The sequence below is a fragment of the Lepisosteus platostomus genome, chromosome 8, assembly GCF_059453375.1.
Source record: "Lepisosteus platostomus isolate fLepPlt1 chromosome 8, fLepPlt1.hap1, whole genome shotgun sequence".
Taxonomy (NCBI): Eukaryota; Metazoa; Chordata; class Actinopteri; order Semionotiformes; family Lepisosteidae; genus Lepisosteus; species Lepisosteus platostomus.
The window spans coordinates 34,563,287-34,586,715 of NC_142618.1; positions in this window are offsets into that span (position 1 = coordinate 34,563,287).

Consider the following 23,429-nt stretch of genomic DNA (forward strand, 5'->3'; position numbering starts at 1 on the left):
CCCGAAATAAACGCGTTTTTTCAGACAACTGAATCCCCATGTAGCAACAAGGCTCAGAAGAGCCCACACACTCAGATCTTAACCCCAGTGTACTGAAAGTGTCAAAACATGTTTTTCAGCAGAAATAAACATGTTTCTGCAAGTTTGGTCAACCCCATGTAAGTTATGGGGCAGTAACAGTACACTTTTCAAAACGTGTTTTTCAGCCCGAAATAAACGCGTTTTTTCAGACAACTGAATCCCCATGTAGCAACAAGGCTCAGAAGAGCCCACACACTCAGATCTTAACCCCAGTGTGCTGAAAGTGTCAAAACATGTTTTTCAGCAGAAATAAACATGTTTCTGCAAGTTTGGTCAACCCCATGTAAGTTATGGGGCAGTAACAGTACACTTTTCAAAACGTGTTTTTCAGCCCGAAATAAACGCGTTTTTTCAGACAACTGAATACCCATGTAGCAGCAACGCTCAGAATAGCCCACACACTCAGATCTTAACCCCAGTGTGCTGAAAGTGTCAAAACATGTTTTTCAGCAGAAATAAACATGTTTCTGCAAGTTTGGTCAACCCCATGTAAGTTATGGGGCAGTAACAGTACACTTTTCAAAACGTGTTTTTCAGCCCGAAATAAACGCGTTTTTTCAGACAACTGAATCCCCATGTAGCAACAAGGCTCAGAAGAGCCCACACACTCAGATCTTAACCCCAGTGTGCTGAAAGTGTCAAAACATGTTTTTCAGCAGAAATAAACATGTTTCTGCAAGTTTGGTCAACCCCATGTAAGTTATGGGGCAGTAACAGTACACTTTTCAAAACGTGTTTTTCAGCCCGAAATAAACGCGTTTTTTCAGACAACTGAATACCCATGTAGCAGCAACGCTCAGAATAGCCCACACACTCAGATCTTAACCCCAGTGTGCTGAAAGTGTCAAAACATGTTTTTCAGCAGAAATAAACATGTTTCTGCAAGTTTGGTCAACCCCATGTAAGTTATGGGGCAGTAACAGTACACTTTTCAAAACGTGTTTTTCAGCCCGAAATAAACGCGTTTTTTCAGACAACTGAATCCCCATGTAGCAACAAGGCTCAGAAGAGCCCACACACTCAGATCTTAACCCCAGTGTGCTGAAAGTGTCAAAACATGTTTTTCAGCAGAAATAAACATGTTTCTGCAAGTTTGGTCAACCCCATGTAAGTTATGGGGCAGTAACAGTACACTTTTCAAAACGTGTTTTTCAGCCCGAAATAAACGCGTTTTTTCAGACAACTGAATACCCATGTAGCAGCAAGGCTCAGAATAGCCCACACACTCAGATCTTAACCCCAGTGTGCTGAAAGTGTCAAAACATGTTTTTCAGCAGAAATAAACATGTTTCTGCAAGTTTGGTCAACCCCATGTAAGTTATGGGGCAGTAACAGTACACTTTTCAAAACGTGTTTTTCAGCCCGAAATGAACGCGTTTTTTCAGACAACTGAATCCCCATGTAGCAACAAGTCTCAGAAGAGCCCACACACTCAGCTCTTAACCCCAGTGTGCAGAAAGGGTCAAAACGTGTTTTTCAGCAGAAATAAACATGTTTCTGCAAGTTTGGTCAACCCCATGTAAGTTATGGGGCAGTAACAGTACACTCTGCAAAACGTGTTTTTCAGCCCGAAATAAACGCGTTTTTTCAGACAACTGAATCCCCATGTAGCAGCAAGGCTCAGAAGAGCCCACACACTCAGATCTTAACCCCAGTGTGCAGAAAGGTTCAAAACATGTTTTTCAGCAGAAATAAACATGTTTCTGCAAGTTTGGTCAACCCCATGTAAGTTATGGGGCAGTAACAGTACACTTTTCAAAACGTGTTTTTCAGACCGAAATAAACGCGTTTTTTCAGACAACTGAATACCCATGTAGCAGCAAGGCTCAGAAGAGCCCACACACTCAGATCTTAACCCCAGTGTGCTGAAAGTGTCAAAACATGTTTTTCAGCAGAAATAAACATGTTTCTGCAAGTTTGGTCAACCCCATGTAAGTTATGGGGCAGTAACAGTACACTTTTCAAAACGTGTTTTTCAGCCCGAAATAAACGCGTTTTTTCAGACAACTGAATCCCCATGTAGCAACAAGGCTCAGAAGAGCCCACACACTCAGATCTTAACCCCAGTGTGCTGAAAGTGTCAAAACATGTTTTTCAGCAGAAATAAACATGTTTCTGCAAGTTTGGTCAACCCCATGTAAGTTATGGGGCAGTAACAGTACACTTTTCAAAACGTGTTTTTCAGCCCGAAATAAACGCGTTTTTTCAGACAACTGAATACCCATGTAGCAGCAAGTCTCAGAAGAGCCCACACACTCAGCTCTTAACCCCAGTGTGCAGAAAGGGTCAAAACGTGTTTTTCAGCAGAAATAAACATGTTTCTGCAAGTTTGGTCAATCCCATGTAAGTTATGGGGCAGTAACAGTACACTCTGCAAAACGTGTTTTTCAGCCCGAAATAAACGCGTTTTTTCAGACAACTGAATCCCCATGAAGCAGCAAGGCTCAGAAGAGCCCACACACTCAGATCTTAACCCCAGTGTGCTGAAAGTGTCAAAACATGTTTTTCAGCAGAAATAAACATGTTTCTGCAAGTTTGGTCAACCCCATGTAAGTTATGGGGCAGTAACAGTACACTTTTCAAAACGTGTTTTTCAGCCCGAAATAAACGCGTTTTTTCAGACAACTGAATCCCCATGTAGCAACAAGGCTCAGAAGAGCCCACACACTCAGATCTTAACCCCAGTGTGCTGAAAGTGTCAAAACATGTTTTTCAGCAGAAATAAACATGTTTCTGCAAGTTTGGTCAACCCCATGTAAGTTATGGGGCAGTAACAGTACACTTTTCAAAACGTGTTTTTCAGCCCGAAATAAACGCGTTTTTTCAGACAACTGAATACCCATGTAGCAGCAAGGCTCAGAAGAGCCCACACACTCAGATCTTAACCCCAGTGTGCAGAAAGGGTCAAAACGTGTTTTTCAGCAGAAATAAACATGTTTCTGCAAGTTTGGTCAACCCCATGTAAGTTATGGGGCAGTAACAGTACACTCTGCAAAACGTGTTTTTCAGCCCGAAATAAACGCGTTTTTTCAGACAACTGAATCCCCATGTAGCAGCAAGGCTCAGAAGAGCCCACACACTCAGATCTTAACCCCAGTGTGCTGAAAGTGTCAAAACATGTTTTTCAGCAGAAATAAACATGTTTCTGCAAGTTTGGTCAACCCCATGTAAGTTATGGGGCAGTAACAGTACACTCTGCAAAACGTGTTTTTCAGCCCGAAATAAACGCGTTTTTTCAGACAACTGAATCCCCATGTAGCAGCAAGGCTCAGAAGAGCCCACACACTCAGATCTGAACCCCAGTGTGCTGAAAGTGTCAAAACATGTTTTTCAGCAGAAATAAACATGTTTCTGCAAGTTTGGTCAACCCCATGTAAGTTATGGGGCAGTAACAGTACACTTTTCAAAACGTGTTTTTCAGCCCGAAATAAACGCGTTTTTTCAGACAACTGAATCCCCATGTAGCAACAAGGCTCAGAAGAGCCCACACACTCAGATCTTAACCCCAGTGTGCTGAAAGTGTCAAAACATGTTTTTCAGCAGAAATAAACATGTTTCTGCAAGTTTGGTCAACCCCATGTAAGTTATGGGGCAGTAACAGTACACTTTTCAAAACGTGTTTTTCAGCCCGAAATAAACGCGTTTTTTCAGACAACTGAATATCCATGTAGCAGCAAGGCTCAGAAGAGCCCACACACTCAGATCTTAACCCCAGTGTGCTGAAAGTGTCAAAACATGTTTTTCAGCAGAAATAAACATGTTTCTGCAAGTTTGGTCAACCCCATGTAAGTTATGGGGCAGTAACAGTACACTTTTCAAAACGTGTTTTTCAGCCCGAAATAAACGCGTTTTTTCAGACAACTGAATCCCCATGTAGCAACAAGGCTCAGAAGAGCCCACACACTCAGCTCTTAACCCCAGTGTGCAGAAAGGGTCAAAACGTGTTTTTCAGCAGAAATAAACATGTTTCTGCAAGTTTGGTCAACCCCATGTAAGTTATGGGGCAGTAACAGTACACTTTTCAAAACGTGTTTTTCAGCCCGAAATAAACGCGTTTTTTCAGACAACTGAATACCCATGTAGCAGCAAGGCTCAGAAGAGCCCACACACTCAGCTCTTAACCCCAGTGTGCTGAAAGTGTCAAAACATGTTTTTCAGCAGAAATAAACATGTTTCTGCAAGTTTGGTCAACCCCATGTAAGTTATGGGGCAGTAACAGTACACTTTTCAAAACGTGTTTTTCAGCCCGAAATAAACGCGTTTTTTCAGACAACTGAATCCCCATGTAGCAACAAGGCTCAGAAGAGCCCACACACTCAGATCTTAACCCCAGTGTGCTGAAAGTGTCAAAACATGTTTTTCAGCAGAAATAAACATGTTTCTGCAAGTTTGGTCAACCCCATGTAAGTTATGGGGCAGTAACAGTACACTTTTCAAAACGTGTTTTTCAGCCCGAAATAAACGCGTTTTTTCAGACAACTGAATACCCATGTAGCAGCAAGGCTCAGAAGAGCCCACACACTCAGATCTTAACCCCAGTGTGCTGAAAGTGTCAAAACATGTTTTTCAGCAGAAATAAACATGTTTCTGCAAGTTTGGTCAACCCCATGTAAGTTATGGGGCAGTAACAGTACACTTTTCAAAACGTGTTTTTCAGCCCGAAATAAACGCGTTTTTTCAGACAACTGAATCCCCATGTAGCAGCAAGGCTCAGAAGAGCCCACACACTCAGATCTTAACCCCAGTGTGCAGAAAGGTTCAAAACATGTTTTTCAGCAGAAATAAACATGTTTCTGCAAGTTTGGTCAACCCCATGTAAGTTATGGGGCAGTAACAGTACACTTTTCAAAACGTGTTTTTCAGCCCGAAATAAACGCGTTTTTTCAGACAACTGAATACCCATGTAGCAGCAAGGCTCAGAAGAGCCCACACACTCAGATCTTAACCCCAGTGTGCTGAAAGTGTCAAAACATGTTTTTCAGCAGAAATAAACATGTTTCTGCAAGTTTGGTCAACCCCATGTAAGTTATGGGGCAGTAACAGTACACTTTTCAAAACGTGTTTTTCAGCCCGAAATAAACGCGTTTTTTCAGACAACTGAATCCCCATGTAGCAACAAGGCTCAGAAGAGCCCACACACTCAGATCTTAACCCCAGTGTGCTGAAAGTGTCAAAACATGTTTTTCAGCAGAAATAAACATGTTTCTGCAAGTTTGGTCAACCCCATGTAAGTTATGGGGCAGTAACAGTACACTTTTCAAAACGTGTTTTTCAGCCCGAAATAAACGCGTTTTTTCAGACAACTGAATACCCATGTAGCAGCAAGGCTCAGAAGAGCCCACACACTCAGCTCTTAACCCCAGTGTGCTGAAAGTGTCAAAACATGTTTTTCAGCAGAAATAAACATGTTTCTGCAAGTTTGGTCAACCCCATGTAAGTTATGGGGCAGTAACAGTACACTTTTCAAAACGTGTTTTTCAGCCCGAAATAAACGCGTTTTTTCAGACAACTGAATACCCATGTAGCAACAAGGCTCAGAAGAGCCCACACACTCAGATCTTAACCCCAGTGTGCTGAAAGTGTCAAAACATGTTTTTCAGCAGAAATAAACATGTTTCTGCAAGTTTGGTCAACCCCATGTAAGTTATGGGGCAGTAACAGTACACTTTTCAAAACGTGTTTTTCAGCCCGAAATAAACGCGTTTTTTCAGACAACTGAATACCCATGTAGCAGCAAGGCTCAGAAGAGCCCACACACTCAGATCTTAACCCCAGTGTGCAGAAAGGGTCAAAACGTGTTTTTCAGCAGAAATAAACATGTTTCTGCAAGTTTGGTCAACCCCATGTAAGTTATGGGGCAGTAACAGTACACTCTGCAAAACGTGTTTTTCAGCCCGAAATAAACGCGTTTTTTCAGACAACTGAATCCCCATGTAGCAGCAAGGCTCAGAAGAGCCCACACACTCAGATCTTAACCCCAGTGTGCTGAAAGTGTCAAAACATGTTTTTCAGCAGAAATAAACATGTTTCTGCAAGTTTGGTCAACCCCATGTAAGTTATGGGGCAGTAACAGTACACTTTTCAAAACGTGTTTTTCAGCCCGAAATAAACGCGTTTTTTCAGACAACTGAATACCCATGTAGCAGCAAGGCTCAGAAGAGCCCACACACTCAGATCTTAACCCCAGTGTGCAGAAAGGGTCAAAACGTGTTTTTCAGCAGAAATAAACATGTTTCTGCAAGTTTGGTCAACCCCATGTAAGTTATGGGGCAGTAACAGTACACTCTGCAAAACGTGTTTTTCAGCCCGAAATAAACGCGTTTTTTCAGACAACAGAATCCCCATGTAGCAGTAAGGCTCAGAAGAGCCCACACACTCAGATCTTAACCCCAGTGTGCTGAAAGTGTCAAAACATGTTTTTCAGCAGAAATAAACATGTTTCTGCAAGTTTGGTCAACCCCATGTAAGTTATGGGGCAGTAACAGTACACTTTTCAAAACGTGTTTTTCAGCCCGAAATAAACGCGTTTTTTCAGACAACTGAATCCCCATGTAGCAACAAGGCTCAGAAGAGCCCACACACTCAGATCTTAACCCCAGTGTGCTGAAAGTGTCAAAACATGTTTTTCAGCAGAAATAAACATGTTTCTGCAAGTTTGGTCAACCCCATGTAAGTTATGGGGCAGTAACAGTACACTTTTCAAAACGTGTTTTTCAGCCCGAAATAAACGCGTTTTTTCAGACAACTGAATCCCCATGTAGCAACAAGGCTCAGAAGAGCCCACACACTCAGATCTTAACCCCAGTGTGCTGAAAGTGTCAAAACATGTTTTTCAGCAGAAATAAACATGTTTCTGCAAGTTTGGTCAACCCCATGTAAGTTATGGGGCAGTAACAGTACACTTTTCAAAACGTGTTTTTCAGCCCGAAATAAACGCGTTTTTTCAGACAACTGAATCCCCATGTAGCAACAAGGCTCAGAAGAGCCCACACACTCAGATCTTAACCCCAGTGTGCTGAAAGTGTCAAAACATGTTTTTCAGCAGAAATAAACATGTTTCTGCAAGTTTGGTCAACCCCATGTAAGTTATGGGGCAGTAACAGTACACTTTTCAAAACGTGTTTTTCAGCCCGAAATAAACGCGTTTTTTCAGACAACTGAATACCCATGTAGCAGCAAGGCTCAGAATAGCCCACACACTCAGATCTTAACCCCAGTGTGCTGAAAGTGTCAAAACATGTTTTTCAGCAGAAATAAACATGTTTCTGCAAGTTTGGTCAACCCCATGTAAGTTATGGGGCAGTAACAGTACACTTTTCAAAACGTGTTTTTCAGCCCGAAATAAACGCGTTTTTTCAGACAACTGAATCCCCATGTAGCAACAAGTCTCAGAAGAGCCCACACACTCAGCTCTTAACCCCAGTGTGCAGAAAGGGTCAAAACGTTTTTTTCAGCAGAAATAAACATGTTTCTGCAAGTTTGGTCAACCCCATGTAAGTTATGGGGCAGTAACAGTACACTTTTCAAAACGTGTTTTTCAGCCCGAAATAAACGCGTTTTTTCAGACAACTGAATACCCATGTAGCAGCAAGGCTCAGAAGAGCCCACACACTCAGCTCTTAACCCCAGTGTGCTGAAAGTGTCAAAACATGTTTTTCAGCAGAAATAAACATGTTTCTGCAAGTTTGGTCAACCCCATGTAAGTTATGGGGCAGTAACAGTACACTTTTCAAAACGTGTTTTTCAGCCCGAAATAAACGCGTTTTTTCAGACAACTGAATACCCATGTAGCAGCAAGGCTCAGAAGAGCCCACACACTCAGATCTTAACCCCAGTGTGCTGAAAGTGTCAAAACATGTTTTTCAGCAGAAATAAACATGTTTCTGCAAGTTTGGTCAACCCCATGTAAGTTATGGGGCAGTAACAGTACACTTTTCAAAACGTGTTTTTCAGCCCGAAATAAACGCGTTTTTTCAGACAACTGAATCCCCATGTAGCAACAAGGCTCAGAAGAGCCCACACACTCAGATCTTAACCCCAGTGTGCTGAAAGTGTCAAAACATGTTTTTCAGCAGAAATAAACATGTTTCTGCAAGTTTGGTCAACCCCATGTAAGTTATGGGGCAGTAACAGTACACTTTTCAAAACGTGTTTTTCAGCCCGAAATAAACGCGTTTTTTCAGACAACTGAATACCCATGTAGCAGCAAGTCTCAGAAGAGCCCACACACTCAGCTCTTAACCCCAGTGTGCAGAAAGGGTCAAAACGTGTTTTTCAGCAGAAATAAACATGTTTCTGCAAGTTTGGTCAATCCCATGTAAGTTATGGGGCAGTAACAGTACACTCTGCAAAACGTGTTTTTCAGCCCGAAATAAACGCGTTTTTTCAGACAACTGAATCCCCATGTAGCAGCAAGGCTCAGAAGAGCCCACACACTCAGATCTTAACCCCAGTGTGCTGAAAGTGTCAAAACATGTTTTTCAGCAGAAATAAACATGTTTCTGCAAGTTTGGTCAACCCCATGTAAGTTATGGGGCAGTAACAGTACACTTTTCAAAACGTGTTTTTCAGCCCGAAATAAACGCGTTTTTTCAGACAACTGAATCCCCATGTAGCAACAAGGCTCAGAAGAGCCCACACACTCAGATCTTAACCCCAGTGTGCTGAAAGTGTCAAAACATGTTTTTCAGCAGAAATAAACATGTTTCTGCAAGTTTGGTCAACCCCATGTAAGTTATGGGGCAGTAACAGTACACTTTTCAAAACGTGTTTTTCAGCCCGAAATAAACGCGTTTTTTCAGACAACTGAATACCCATGTAGCAGCAAGGCTCAGAAGAGCCCACACACTCAGATCTTAACCCCAGTGTGCAGAAAGGGTCAAAACGTGTTTTTCAGCAGAAATAAACATGTTTCTGCAAGTTTGGTCAACCCCATGTAAGTTATGGGGCAGTAACAGTACACTCTGCAAAACGTGTTTTTCAGCCCGAAATAAACGCGTTTTTTCAGACAACTGAATCCCCATGTAGCAGCAAGGCTCAGAAGAGCCCACACACTCAGATCTTAACCCCAGTGTGCTGAAAGTGTCAAAACATGTTTTTCAGCAGAAATAAACATGTTTCTGCAAGTTTGGTCAACCCCATGTAAGTTATGGGGCAGTAACAGTACACTCTGCAAAACGTGTTTTTCAGCCCGAAATAAACGCGTTTTTTCAGACAACTGAATCCCCATGTAGCAGCAAGGCTCAGAAGAGCCCACACACTCAGATCTGAACCCCAGTGTGCTGAAAGTGTCAAAACATGTTTTTCAGCAGAAATAAACATGTTTCTGCAAGTTTGGTCAACCCCATGTAAGTTATGGGGCAGTAACAGTACACTTTTCAAAACGTGTTTTTCAGCCCGAAATAAACGCGTTTTTTCAGACAACTGAATCCCCATGTAGCAACAAGGCTCAGAAGAGCCCACACACTCAGATCTTAACCCCAGTGTGCTGAAAGTGTCAAAACATGTTTTTCAGCAGAAATAAACATGTTTCTGCAAGTTTGGTCAACCCCATGTAAGTTATGGGGCAGTAACAGTACACTTTTCAAAACGTGTTTTTCAGCCCGAAATAAACGCGTTTTTTCAGACAACTGAATATCCATGTAGCAGCAAGGCTCAGAAGAGCCCACACACTCAGATCTTAACCCCAGTGTGCTGAAAGTGTCAAAACATGTTTTTCAGCAGAAATAAACATGTTTCTGCAAGTTTGGTCAACCCCATGTAAGTTATGGGGCAGTAACAGTACACTTTTCAAAACGTGTTTTTCAGCCCGAAATAAACGCGTTTTTTCAGACAACTGAATCCCCATGTAGCAACAAGGCTCAGAAGAGCCCACACACTCAGATCTTAACCCCAGTGTGCTGAAAGTGTCAAAACATGTTTTTCAGCAGAAATAAACATGTTTCTGCAAGTTTGGTCAACCCCATGTAAGTTATGGGGCAGTAACAGTACACTTTTCAAAACGTGTTTTTCAGCCCGAAATAAACGCGTTTTTTCAGACAACTGAATCCCCATGTAGCAACAAGGCTCAGAAGAGCCCACACACTCAGATCTTAACCCCAGTGTGCTGAAAGTGTCAAAACATGTTTTTCAGCAGAAATAAACATGTTTCTGCAAGTTTGGTCAACCCCATGTAAGTTATGGGGCAGTAACAGTACACTTTTCAAAACGTTTTTCAGCCCGAAATAAACGCGTTTTTTCAGACAACTGAATACCCATGTAGCAGCAAGGCTCAGAAGAGCCCACACACTCAGATCTTAACCCCAGTGTGCTGAAAGTGTCAAAACATGTTTTTCAGCAGAAATAAACATGTTTCTGCAAGTTTGGTCAACCCCATGTAAGTTATGGGGCAGTAACAGTACACTTTTCAAAACGTGTTTTTCAGCCCGAAATAAACGCGTTTTTTCAGACAACTGAATCCCCATGTAGCAACAAGGCTCAGAAGAGCCCACACACTCAGATCTTAACCCCAGTGTGCTGAAAGTGTCAAAACATGTTTTTCAGCAGAAATAAACATGTTTCTGCAAGTTTGGTCAACCCCATGTAAGTTATGGGGCAGTAACAGTACACTCTGCAAAACGTGTTTTTCAGCCCGAAATAAACGCGTTTTTTCAGACAACTGAATCCCCATGTAGCAGCAAGGCTCAGAAGAGCCCACACACTCAGATCTTAACCCCAGTGTGCAGAAAGGTTCAAAACATGTTTTTCAGCAGAAATAAACATGTTTCTGCAAGTTTGGTCAACCCCATGTAAGTTATGGGGCAGTAACAGCACACTTTTCAAAACGTGTTTTTCAGCCCGAAATAAACGCGTTTTTTCAGACAACTGAATCCCCATGTAGCAGCAAGGCTCAGAAGAGCCCACACACTCAGATCTTAACCCCAGTGTGCTGAAAGTGTCAAAACATGTTTTTCAGCAGAAATAAACATGTTTCTGCAGGTTTGGTCAACCCCATGTAAGTTATGGGGCAGTAACAGTACACTTTTCAAAACGTGTTTTTCAGCCCGAAATAAACGCGTTTTTTCAGACAACTGAATACCCATGTAGCAGCAAGGCTCAGAAGAGCCCACACACTCAGATCTTAACCCCAGTGTGCAGAAAGGGTCAAAACGTGTTTTTCAGCAGAAATAAACATGTTTCTGCAAGTTTGGTCAACCCCATGTAAGTTATGGGGCAGTAACAGTACACTCTGCAAAACGTGTTTTTCAGCCCGAAATAAACGCGTTTTTTCAGACAACTGAATCCCCATGTAGCAGCAAGGCTCAGAAGAGCCCACACACTCAGATCTTAACCCCAGTGTGCTGAAAGTGTCAAAACATGTTTTTCAGCAGAAATAAACATGTTTCTGCAAGTTTGGTCAACCCCATGTAAGTTATGGGGCAGTAACAGTACACTTTTCAAAACGTGTTTTTCAGCCCGAAATAAACGCGTTTTTTCAGACAACTGAATCCCCATGTAGCAACAAGGCTCAGAAGAGCCCACACACTCAGATCTTAACCCCAGTGTGCTGAAAGTGTCAAAACATGTTTTTCAGCAGAAATAAACATGTTTCTGCAAGTTTGGTCAACCCCATGTAAGTTATGGGGCAGTAACAGTACACTTTTCAAAACGTGTTTTTCAGCCCGAAATAAACGCGTTTTTTCAGACAACTGAATACCCATGTAGCAGCAAGGCTCAGAAGAGCCCACACACTCAGATCTTAACCCCAGTGTGCAGAAAGGGTCAAAACGTGTTTTTCAGCAGAAATAAACATGTTTCTGCAAGTTTGGTCAACCCCATGTAAGTTATGGGGCAGTAACAGTACACTCTGCAAAACGTGTTTTTCAGCCCGAAATAAACGCGTTTTTTCAGACAACTGAATCCCCATGTAGCAGCAAGGCTCAGAAGAGCCCACACACTCAGATCTTAACCCCAGTGTGCTGAAAGTGTCAAAACATGTTTTTCAGCAGAAATAAACATGTTTCTGCAAGTTTGGTCAACCCCATGTAAGTTATGGGGCAGTAACAGTACACTTTTCAAAACGTGTTTTTCAGCCCGAAATAAACGCGTTTTTTCAGACAACTGAATCCCCATGTAGCAACAAGGCTCAGAAGAGCTCACACACTCAGATCTTAACCCCAGTGTGCTGAAAGTGTCAAAACATGTTTTTCAGCAGAAATAAACATGTTTCTGCAAGTTTGGTCAACCCCATGTAAGTTATGGGGCAGTAACAGTACACTCTGCAAAACGTGTTTTTCAGCCCGAAATAAACGCGTTTTTTCAGACAACTGAATCCCCATGTAGCAGCAAGGCTCAGAAGAGCCCACACACTCAGATCTTAACCCCAGTGTGCTGAAACTGTCAAAACATGTTTTTCAGCAGAAATAAACATGTTTCTGCAAGTTTGGTCAACCCCATGTAAGTTATGGGGCAGTAACAGTACACTTTTCAAAACGTGTTTTTCAGCCCGAAATGAACGCGTTTTTTCAGACAACTGAATCCCCATGTAGCAACAAGTCTCAGAAGAGCCCACACACTCAGCTCTTAACCCCAGTGTGCAGAAAGGGTCAAAACGTGTTTTTCAGCAGAAATAAACATGTTTCTGCAAGTTTGGTCAACCCCATGTAAGTTATGGGGCAGTAACAGTACACTTTTCAAAACGTGTTTTTCAGACCGAAATAAACGCGTTTTTTCAGACAACTGAATACCCATGTAGCAGCAAGGCTCAGAAGAGCCCACACACTCAGATCTTAACCCCAGTGTGCTGAAAGTGTCAAAACATGTTTTTCAGCAGAAATAAACATGTTTCTGCAAGTTTGGTCAACCCCATGTAAGTTATGGGGCAGTAACAGTACACTTTTCAAAACGTGTTTTTCAGCCCGAAATAAACGCGTTTTTTCAGACAACTGAATCCCCATGTAGCAACAAGGCTCAGAAGAGCCCACACACTCAGATCTTAACCCCAGTGTGCTGAAAGTGTCAAAACATGTTTTTCAGCAGAAATAAACATGTTTCTGCAAGTTTGGTCAACCCCATGTAAGTTATGGGGCAGTAACAGTACACTTTTCAAAACGTGTTTTTCAGCCCGAAATAAACGCGTTTTTTCAGACAACTGAATACCCATGTAGCAGCAAGTCTCAGAAGAGCCCACACACTCAGCTCTTAACCCCAGTGTGCAGAAAGGGTCAAAACGTGTTTTTCAGCAGAAATAAACATGTTTCTGCAAGTTTGGTCAATCCCATGTAAGTTATGGGGCAGTAACAGTACACTCTGCAAAACGTGTTTTTCAGCCCGAAATAAACGCGTTTTTTCAGACAACTGAATCCCCATGTAGCAGCAAGGCTCAGAAGAGCCCACACACTCAGATCTTAACCCCAGTGTGCTGAAAGTGTCAAAACATGTTTTTCAGCAGAAATAAACATGTTTCTGCAAGTTTGGTCAACCCCATGTAAGTTATGGGGCAGTAACAGTACACTTTTCAAAACGTGTTTTTCAGCCCGAAATAAACGCGTTTTTTCAGACAACTGAATCCCCATGTAGCAACAAGGCTCAGAAGAGCCCACACACTCAGATCTTAACCCCAGTGTGCTGAAAGTGTCAAAACATGTTTTTCAGCAGAAATAAACATGTTTCTGCAAGTTTGGTCAACCCCATGTAAGTTATGGGGCAGTAACAGTACACTTTTCAAAACGTGTTTTTCAGCCCGAAATAAACGCGTTTTTTCAGACAACTGAATACCCATGTAGCAGCAAGGCTCAGAAGAGCCCACACACTCAGATCTTAACCCCAGTGTGCAGAAAGGGTCAAAACGTGTTTTTCAGCAGAAATAAACATGTTTCTGCAAGTTTGGTCAACCCCATGTAAGTTATGGGGCAGTAACAGTACACTCTGCAAAACGTGTTTTTCAGCCCGAAATAAACGCGTTTTTTCAGACAACTGAATCCCCATGTAGCAGCAAGGCTCAGAAGAGCCCACACACTCAGATCTTAACCCCAGTGTGCTGAAAGTGTCAAAACATGTTTTTCAGCAGAAATAAACATGTTTCTGCAAGTTTGGTCAACCCCATGTAAGTTATGGGGCAGTAACAGTACACTCTGCAAAACGTGTTTTTCAGCCCGAAATAAACGCGTTTTTTCAGACAACTGAATCCCCATGTAGCAGCAAGGCTCAGAAGAGCCCACACACTCAGATCTGAACCCCAGTGTGCTGAAAGTGTCAAAACATGTTTTTCAGCAGAAATAAACATGTTTCTGCAAGTTTGGTCAACCCCATGTAAGTTATGGGGCAGTAACAGTACACTTTTCAAAACGTGTTTTTCAGCCCGAAATAAACGCGTTTTTTCAGACAACTGAATCCCCATGTAGCAACAAGGCTCAGAAGAGCCCACACACTCAGATCTTAACCCCAGTGTGCTGAAAGTGTCAAAACATGTTTTTCAGCAGAAATAAACATGTTTCTGCAAGTTTGGTCAACCCCATGTAAGTTATGGGGCAGTAACAGTACACTTTTCAAAACGTGTTTTTCAGCCCGAAATAAACGCGTTTTTTCAGACAACTGAATATCCATGTAGCAGCAAGGCTCAGAAGAGCCCACACACTCAGATCTTAACCCCAGTGTGCTGAAAGTGTCAAAACATGTTTTTCAGCAGAAATAAACATGTTTCTGCAAGTTTGGTCAACCCCATGTAAGTTATGGGGCAGTAACAGTACACTTTTCAAAACGTGTTTTTCAGCCCGAAATAAACGCGTTTTTTCAGACAACTGAATCCCCATGTAGCAACAAGGCTCAGAAGAGCCCACACACTCAGATCTTAACCCCAGTGTGCTGAAAGTGTCAAAACATGTTTTTCAGCAGAAATAAACATGTTTCTGCAAGTTTGGTCAACCCCATGTAAGTTATGGGGCAGTAACAGTACACTTTTCAAAACGTGTTTTTCAGCCCGAAATAAACGCGTTTTTTCAGACAACTGAATACCCATGTAGCAGCAAGTCTCAGAAGAGCCCACACACTCAGCTCTTAACCCCAGTGTGCAGAAAGGGTCAAAACGTGTTTTTCAGCAGAAATAAACATGTTTCTGCAAGTTTGGTCAATCCCATGTAAGTTATGGGGCAGTAACAGTACACTCTGCAAAACGTGTTTTTCAGCCCGAAATAAACGCGTTTTTTCAGACAACTGAATCCCCATGTAGCAGCAAGGCTCAGAAGAGCCCACACACTCAGATCTTAACCCCAGTGTGCTGAAAGTGTCAAAACATGTTTTTCAGCAGAAATAAACATGTTTCTGCAAGTTTGGTCAACCCCATGTAAGTTATGGGGCAGTAACAGTACACTTTTCAAAACGTGTTTTTCAGCCCGAAATAAACGCGTTTTTTCAGACAACTGAATCCCCATGTAGCAACAAGGCTCAGAAGAGCCCACACACTCAGATCTTAACCCCAGTGTGCTGAAAGTGTCAAAACATGTTTTTCAGCAGAAATAAACATGTTTCTGCAAGTTTGGTCAACCCCATGTAAGTTATGGGGCAGTAACAGTACACTTTTCAAAACGTGTTTTTCAGCCCGAAATAAACGCGTTTTTTCAGACAACTGAATACCCATGTAGCAGCAAGGCTCAGAAGAGCCCACACACTCAGATCTTAACCCCAGTGTGCAGAAAGGGTCAAAACGTGTTTTTCAGCAGAAATAAACATGTTTCTGCAAGTTTGGTCAACCCCATGTAAGTTATGGGGCAGTAACAGTACACTCTGCAAAACGTGTTTTTCAGCCCGAAATAAACGCGTTTTTTCAGACAACTGAATCCCCATGTAGCAGCAAGGCTCAGAAGAGCCCACACACTCAGATCTTAACCCCAGTGTGCTGAAAGTGTCAAAACATGTTTTTCAGCAGAAATAAACATGTTTCTGCAAGTTTGGTCAACCCCATGTAAGTTATGGGGCAGTAACAGTACACTCTGCAAAACGTGTTTTTCAGCACGAAATAAACGCGTTTTTTCAGACAACTGAATCCCCATGTAGCAGCAAGGCTCAGAAGAGCCCACACACTCAGATCTGAACCCCAGTGTGCTGAAAGTGTCAAAACATGTTTTTCAGCAGAAATAAACATGTTTCTGCAAGTTTGGTCAACCCCATGTAAGTTATGGGGCAGTAACAGTACACTTTTCAAAACGTGTTTTTCAGCCCGAAATAAACGCGTTTTTTCAGACAACTGAATCCCCATGTAGCAACAAGGCTCAGAAGAGCCCACACACTCAGATCTTAACCCCAGTGTGCTGAAAGTGTCAAAACATGTTTTTCAGCAGAAATAAACATGTTTCTGCAAGTTTGGTCAACCCCATGTAAGTTATGGGGCAGTAACAGTACACTTTTCAAAACGTGTTTTTCAGCCCGAAATAAACGCGTTTTTTCAGACAACTGAATATCCATGTAGCAGCAAGGCTCAGAAGAGCCCACACACTCAGATCTTAACCCCAGTGTGCTGAAAGTGTCAAAACATGTTTTTCAGCAGAAATAAACATGTTTCTGCAAGTTTGGTCAACCCCATGTAAGTTATGGGGCAGTAACAGTACACTTTTCAAAACGTGTTTTTCAGCCCGAAATAAACGCGTTTTTTCAGACAACTGAATCCCCATGTAGCAACAAGGCTCAGAAGAGCCCACACACTCAGATCTTAACCCCAGTGTGCTGAAAGTGTCAAAACATGTTTTTCAGCAGAAATAAACATGTTTCTGCAAGTTTGGTCAACCCCATGTAAGTTATGGGGCAGTAACAGTACACTTTTCAAAACGTGTTTTTCAGCCCGAAATAAACGCGTTTTTTCAGACAACTGAATCCCCATGTAGCAACAAGGCTCAGAAGAGCCCACACACTCAGATCTTAACCCCAGTGTGCTGAAAGTGTCAAAACATGTTTTTCAGCAGAAATAAACATGTTTCTGCAAGTTTGGTCAACCCCATGTAAGTTATGGGGCAGTAACAGTACACTTTTCAAAACGTGTTTTTCAGCCCGAAATAAACGCGTTTTTTCAGACAACTGAATACCCATGTAGCAGCAAGGCTCAGAAGAGCCCACACACTCAGATCTTAACCCCAGTGTGCTGAAAGTGTCAAAACATGTTTTTCAGCAGAAATAAACATGTTTCTGCAAGTTTGGTCAACCCCATGTAAGTTATGGGGCAGTAACAGTACACTTTTCAAAACGTGTTTTTCAGCCCGAAATAAACGCGTTTTTTCAGACAACTGAATCCCCATGTAGCAACAAGGCTCAGAAGAGCCCACACACTCAGATCTTAACCCCAGTGTGCTGAAAGTGTCAAAACATGTTTTTCAGCAGAAATAAACATGTTTCTGCAAGTTTGGTCAACCCCATGTAAGTTATGGGGCAGTAACAGTACACTCTGCAAAACGTGTTTTTCAGCCCGAAATAAACGCGTTTTTTCAGACAACTGAATCCCCATGTAGCAGCAAGGCTCAGAAGAGCCCACACACTCAGATCTTAACCCCAGTGTGCAGAAAGGTTCAAAACATGTTTTTCAGCAGAAATAAACATGTTTCTGCAAGTTTGGTCAACCCCATGTAAGTTATGGGGCAGTAACAGCACACTTTTCAAAACGTGTTTTTCAGCCCGAAATAAACGCGTTTTTTCAGACAACTGAATCCCCATGTAGCAGCAAGGCTCAGAAGAGCCCACACACTCAGATCTTAACCCCAGTGTGCTGAAAGTGTCAAAACATGTTTTTCAGCAGATATAAACATGTTTCTGCAGGTTTGGTCAACCCCATGTAAGTTATGGGGCAGTAACAGTACACTTTTCAAAACGTGTTTTTCAGCCCGAAATAAACGCGTTTTTTCAGACAACTGAATACCCATGTAGCAGCAAGGCTCAGAAGAGCCCACACACTCAGATCTTAACCCCAGTGTGCAGAAAGGGTCAAAACGTGTTTTTCAGCAGAAATAAACATGTTTCTGCAAGTTTGGTCAACCCCATGTAAGTTATGGGGCAGTAACAGTACACTCTGCAAAACGTGTTTTTCAGCCCGAAATAAACGCGTTTTTTCAGACAACTGAATCCCCATGTAGCAGCAAGGCTCAGAAGAGCCCACACACTCAGATCTTAACCCCAGTGTGCTGAAAGTGTCAAAACATGTTTTTCAGCAGAAATAAACATGTTTCTGCAAGTTTGGTCAACCCCATGTAAGTTATGGGGCAGTAACAGTACACTTTTCAAAACGTGTTTTTCAGCCCGAAATAAACGCGTTTTTTCAGACAACTGAATACCCATGTAGCAGCAAGGCTCAGAAGAGCCCACACACTCAGATCTTAACCCCAGTGTGCAGAAAGGGTCAAAACGTGTTTTTCAGCAGAAATAAACATGTTTCTGCAAGTTTGGTCAACCCCATGTAAGTTATGGGGCAGTAACAGTACACTCTGCAAAACGTGTTTTTCAGCCCGAAATAAACGCGTTTTTTCAGACAACTGAATCCCCATGTAGCAGCAAGGCTCAGAAGAGCCCACACACTCAGATCTTAACCCCAGTGTGCTGAAAGTGTCAAAACATGTTTTTCAGCAGAAATAAACATGTTTCTGCAAGTTTGGTCAACCCCATGTAAGTTATGGGGCAGTAACAGTACACTTTTCAAAACATGTTTTTCAGCCCGAAATAAACGCGTTTTTTCAGACAACTGAATCCCCATGTAGCAACAAGGCTCAGAAGAGCCCACACACTCAGATCTTAACCCCAGTGTGCTGAAAGTGTCAAAACATGTTTTTCAGCAGAAATAAACATGTTTCTGCAAGTTTGGTCAACCCCATGTAAGTTATGGGGCAGTAACAGTACACTCTGCAAAACGTGTTTTTCAGCCCGAAATAAACGCGTTTTTTCAGACAACTGAATCCCCATGTAGCAGCAAGGCTCAGAAGAGCCCACACACTCAGATCTTAACCCCAGTGTGCTGAAAGTGTCAAAACATGTTTTTCAGCAGAAATAAACATGTTTCTGCAAGTTTGGTCAACCCCATGTAAGTTATGGGGCAGTAACAGTACACTTTTCAAAACGTGTTTTTCAGCCCGAAATAAACGCGTTTTTTCAGACAACTGAATACCCATGTAGCAGCAAGGCTCAGAAGAGCCCACACACTCAGCTCTTAACCCCAGTGTGCTGAAAGTGTCAAAACATGTTTTTCAGCAGAAATAAACATGTTTCTGCAAGTTTGGTCAACCCCATGTAAGTTATGGGGCAGTAACAGTACACTTTTCAAAACGTGTTTTTCAGCCCGAAATAAACGCGTTTTTTCAGACAACTGAATCCCCATGTAGCAGCAAGGCTCAGAAGAGCCCACACACTCAGATCTTAACCCCAGTGTGCTGAAAGTGTCAAAACATGTTTTTCAGCAGAAATAAACATGTTTCTGCAAGTTTGGTCAACCCCATGTAAGTTATGGGGCAGTAACAGTACACTTTTCAAAACGTGTTTTTCAGCCCGAAATAAACGCGTTTTTTCAGACAACTGAATACCCATGTAGCAGCAAGGCTCAGAAGAGCCCACACACTCAGATCTTAACCCCAGTGTGCAGAAAGGGTCAAAACGTGTTTTTCAGCAGAAATAAACATGTTTCTGCAAGTTTGGTCAACCCCATGTAAGTTATGGGGCAGTAACAGTACACTCTGCAAAACGTGTTTTTCAGCCCGAAATAAACGCGTTTTTTCAGACAACTGAATCCCCATGTAGCAGTAAGGCTCAGAAGAGCCCACACACTCAGATCTTAACCCCAGTGTGCTGAAAGTGTCAAAACATGTTTTTCAGCAGAAATAAACATGTTTCTGCAAGTTTGGTCAACCCCATGTAAGTTATGGGGCAGTAACAGTACACTTTTCAAAACGTGTTTTTCAGCCCGAAATAAACGCGTTTTTTCAGACAACTGAATCCCCATGTAGCAACAAGGCTCAGAAGAGCCCACACACTCAGATCTTAACCCCAGTGTGCTGAAAGTGTCAAAACATGTTTTTCAGCAGAAATAAACATGTTTCTGCAAGTTTGGTCAACCCCATGTAAGTTATGGGGCAGTAACAGTACACTTTTCAAAACGTGTTTTTCAGCCCGAAATAAACGCGTTTTTTCAGACAACTGAATCCCCATGTAGCAACAAGGCTCAGAAGAGCCCACACACTCAGATCTTAACCCCAGTGTGCTGAAAGTGTCAAAACATGTTTTTCAGCAGAAATAAACATGTTTCTGCAAGTTTGGTCAACCCCATGTAAGTTATGGGGCAGTAACAGTACACTTTTCAAAACGTGTTTTTCAGCCCGAAATAAACGCGTTTTTTCAGACAACTGAATACCCATGTAGCAGCAAGGCTCAGAATAGCCCACACACTCAGATCTTAACCCCAGTGTGCTGAAAGTGTCAAAACATGTTTTTCAGCAGAAATAAACATGTTTCTGCAAGTTTGGTCAACCCCATGTAAGTTATGGGGCAGTAACAGTACACTTTTCAAAACGTGTTTTTCAGCCCGAAATAAACGCGTTTTTTCAGACAACTGAATCCCCATGTAGCAACAAGGCTCAGAAGAGCCCACACACTCAGATCTTAACCCCAGTGTGCTGAAAGTGTCAAAACATGTTTTTCAGCAGAAATAAACATGTTTCTGCAAGTTTGGTCAACCCCATGTAAGTTATGGGGCAGTAACAGTACACTTTTCAAAACGTGTTTTTCAGCCCGAAATAAACGCGTTTTTTCAGACAACTGAATACCCATGTAGCAGCAAGGCTCAGAAGAGCCCACACACTCAGATCTTAACCCCAGTGTGCAGAAAGGGTCAAAACGTGTTTTTCAGCAGAAATAAACATGTTTCTGCAAGTTTGGTCAACCCCATGTAAGTTATGGGGCAGTAACAGTACACTTTTCAAAACGTGTTTTTCAGCCCGAAATAAACGCGTTTTTTCAGACAACTGAATACCCATGTAGCAGCAAGGCTCAGAAGAGCCCACACACTCAGATCTTAACCCCAGTGTGCAGAAAGGGTCAAAACGTGTTTTTCAGCAGAAATAAACATGTTTCTGCAAGTTTGGTCAACCCCATGTAAGTTATGGGGCAGTAACAGTACACTCTGCAAAACGTGTTTTTCAGCCCGAAATAAACGCGTTTTTTCAGACAACTGAATCCCCATGTAGCAGTAAGGCTCAGAAGAGCCCACACACTCAGATCTTAACCCCAGTGTGCTGAAAGTGTCAAAACATGTTTTTCAGCAGAAATAAACATGTTTCTGCAAGTTTGGTCAACCCCATGTAAGTTATGGGGCAGTAACAGTACACTTTTCAAAACGTGTTTTTCAGCCCGAAATAAACGCGTTTTTTCAGACAACTGAATCCCCATGTAGCAACAAGGCTCAGAAGAGCCCACACACTCAGATCTTAACCCCAGTGTGCTGAAAGTGTCAAAACATGTTTTTCAGCAGAAATAAACATGTTTCTGCAAGTTTGGTCAACCCCATGTAAGTTATGGGGCAGTAACAGTACACTTTTCAAAACGTGTTTTTCAGCCCGAAATAAACGCGTTTTTTCAGACAACTGAATCCCCATGTAGCAACAAGGCTCAGAAGAGCCCACACACTCAGATCTTAACCCCAGTGTGCTGAAAGTGTCAAAACATGTTTTTCAGCAGAAATAAACATGTTTCTGCAAGTTTGGTCAACCCCATGTAAGTTATGGGGCAGTAACAGTACACTTTTCAAAACGTGTTTTTCAGCCCGAAATAAACGCGTTTTTTCAGACAACTGAATCCCCATGTAGCAACAAGGCTCAGAAGAGCCCACACACTCAGATCTTAACCCCAGTGTGCTGAAAGTGTCAAAACATGTTTTTCAGCAGAAATAAACATGTTTCTGCAAGTTTGGTCAACCCCATGTAAGTTATGGGGCAGTAACAGTACACTTTTCAAAACGTGTTTTTCAGCCCGAAATAAACGCGTTTTTTCAGACAACTGAATACCCATGTAGCAGCAAGGCTCAGAATAGCCCACACACTCAGATCTTAACCCCAGTGTGCTGAAAGTGTCAAAACATGTTTTTCAGCAGAAATAAACATGTTTCTGCAAGTTTGGTCAACCCCATGTAAGTTATGGGGCAGTAACAGTACACTTTTCAAAACGTGTTTTTCAGCCCGAAATAAACGCGTTTTTTCAGACAACTGAATCCCCATGTAGCAACAAGTCTCAGAAGAGCCCACACACTCAGCTCTTAACCCCAGTGTGCAGAAAGGGTCAAAACGTGTTTTTCAGCAGAAATAAACATGTTTCTGCAAGTTTGGTCAACCCCATGTAAGTTATGGGGCAGTAACAGTACACTTTTCAAAACGTGTTTTTCAGCCCGAAATAAACGCGTTTTTTCAGACAACTGAATACCCATGTAGCAGCAAGGCTCAGAAGAGCCCACACACTCAGCTCTTAACCCCAGTGTGCTGAAAGTGTCAAAACGTGTTTTTCAGCAGAAATAAACATGTTTCTGCAAGTTTGGTCAACCCCATGTAAGTTATGGGGCAGTAACAGTACACTTTTCAAAACGTGTTTTTCAGCCCGAAATAAACGCGTTTTTTCAGACAACTGAATACCCATGTAGCAGCAAGGCTCAGAAGAGCCCACACACTCAGATCTTAACCCCAGTGTGCTGAAAGTGTCAAAACATGTTTTTCAGCAGAAATAAACATGTTTCTGCAAGTTTGGTCAACCCCATGTAAGTTATGGGGCAGTAACAGTACACTTTTCAAAACGTGTTTTTCAGCCCGAAATAAAAGCGTTTTTTCAGACAACTGAATCCCCATGTAGCAACAAGGCTCAGAAGAGCCCACACACTCAGATCTTAACCCCAGTGTGCTGAAAGTGTCAAAACATGTTTTTCAGCAGAAATAAACATGTTTCTGCAAGTTTGGTCAACCCCATGTAAGTTATGGGGCAGTAACAGTACACTTTTCAAAACGTGTTTTTCAGCCCGAAATAAACGCGTTTTTTCAGACAACTGAATACCCATGTAGCAGCAAGGCTCAGAAGAGCCCACACACTCAGATCTTAACCCCAGTGTGCTGAAAGTGTCAAAACATGTTTTTCAGCAGAAATAAACATGTTTCTGCAAGTTTGGTCAACCCCATGTAAGTTATGGGGCAGTAACAGTACACTTTTCAAAACGTGTTTTTCAGCCCGAAATAAACGCGTTTTTTCAGACAACTGAATCCCCATGTAGCAACAAGGCTCAGAAGAGCCCACACACTCAGATCTTAACCCCAGTGTGCTGAAAGTGTCAAAACATGTTTTTCAGCAGAAATAAACATGTTTCTGCAAGTTTGGTCAAC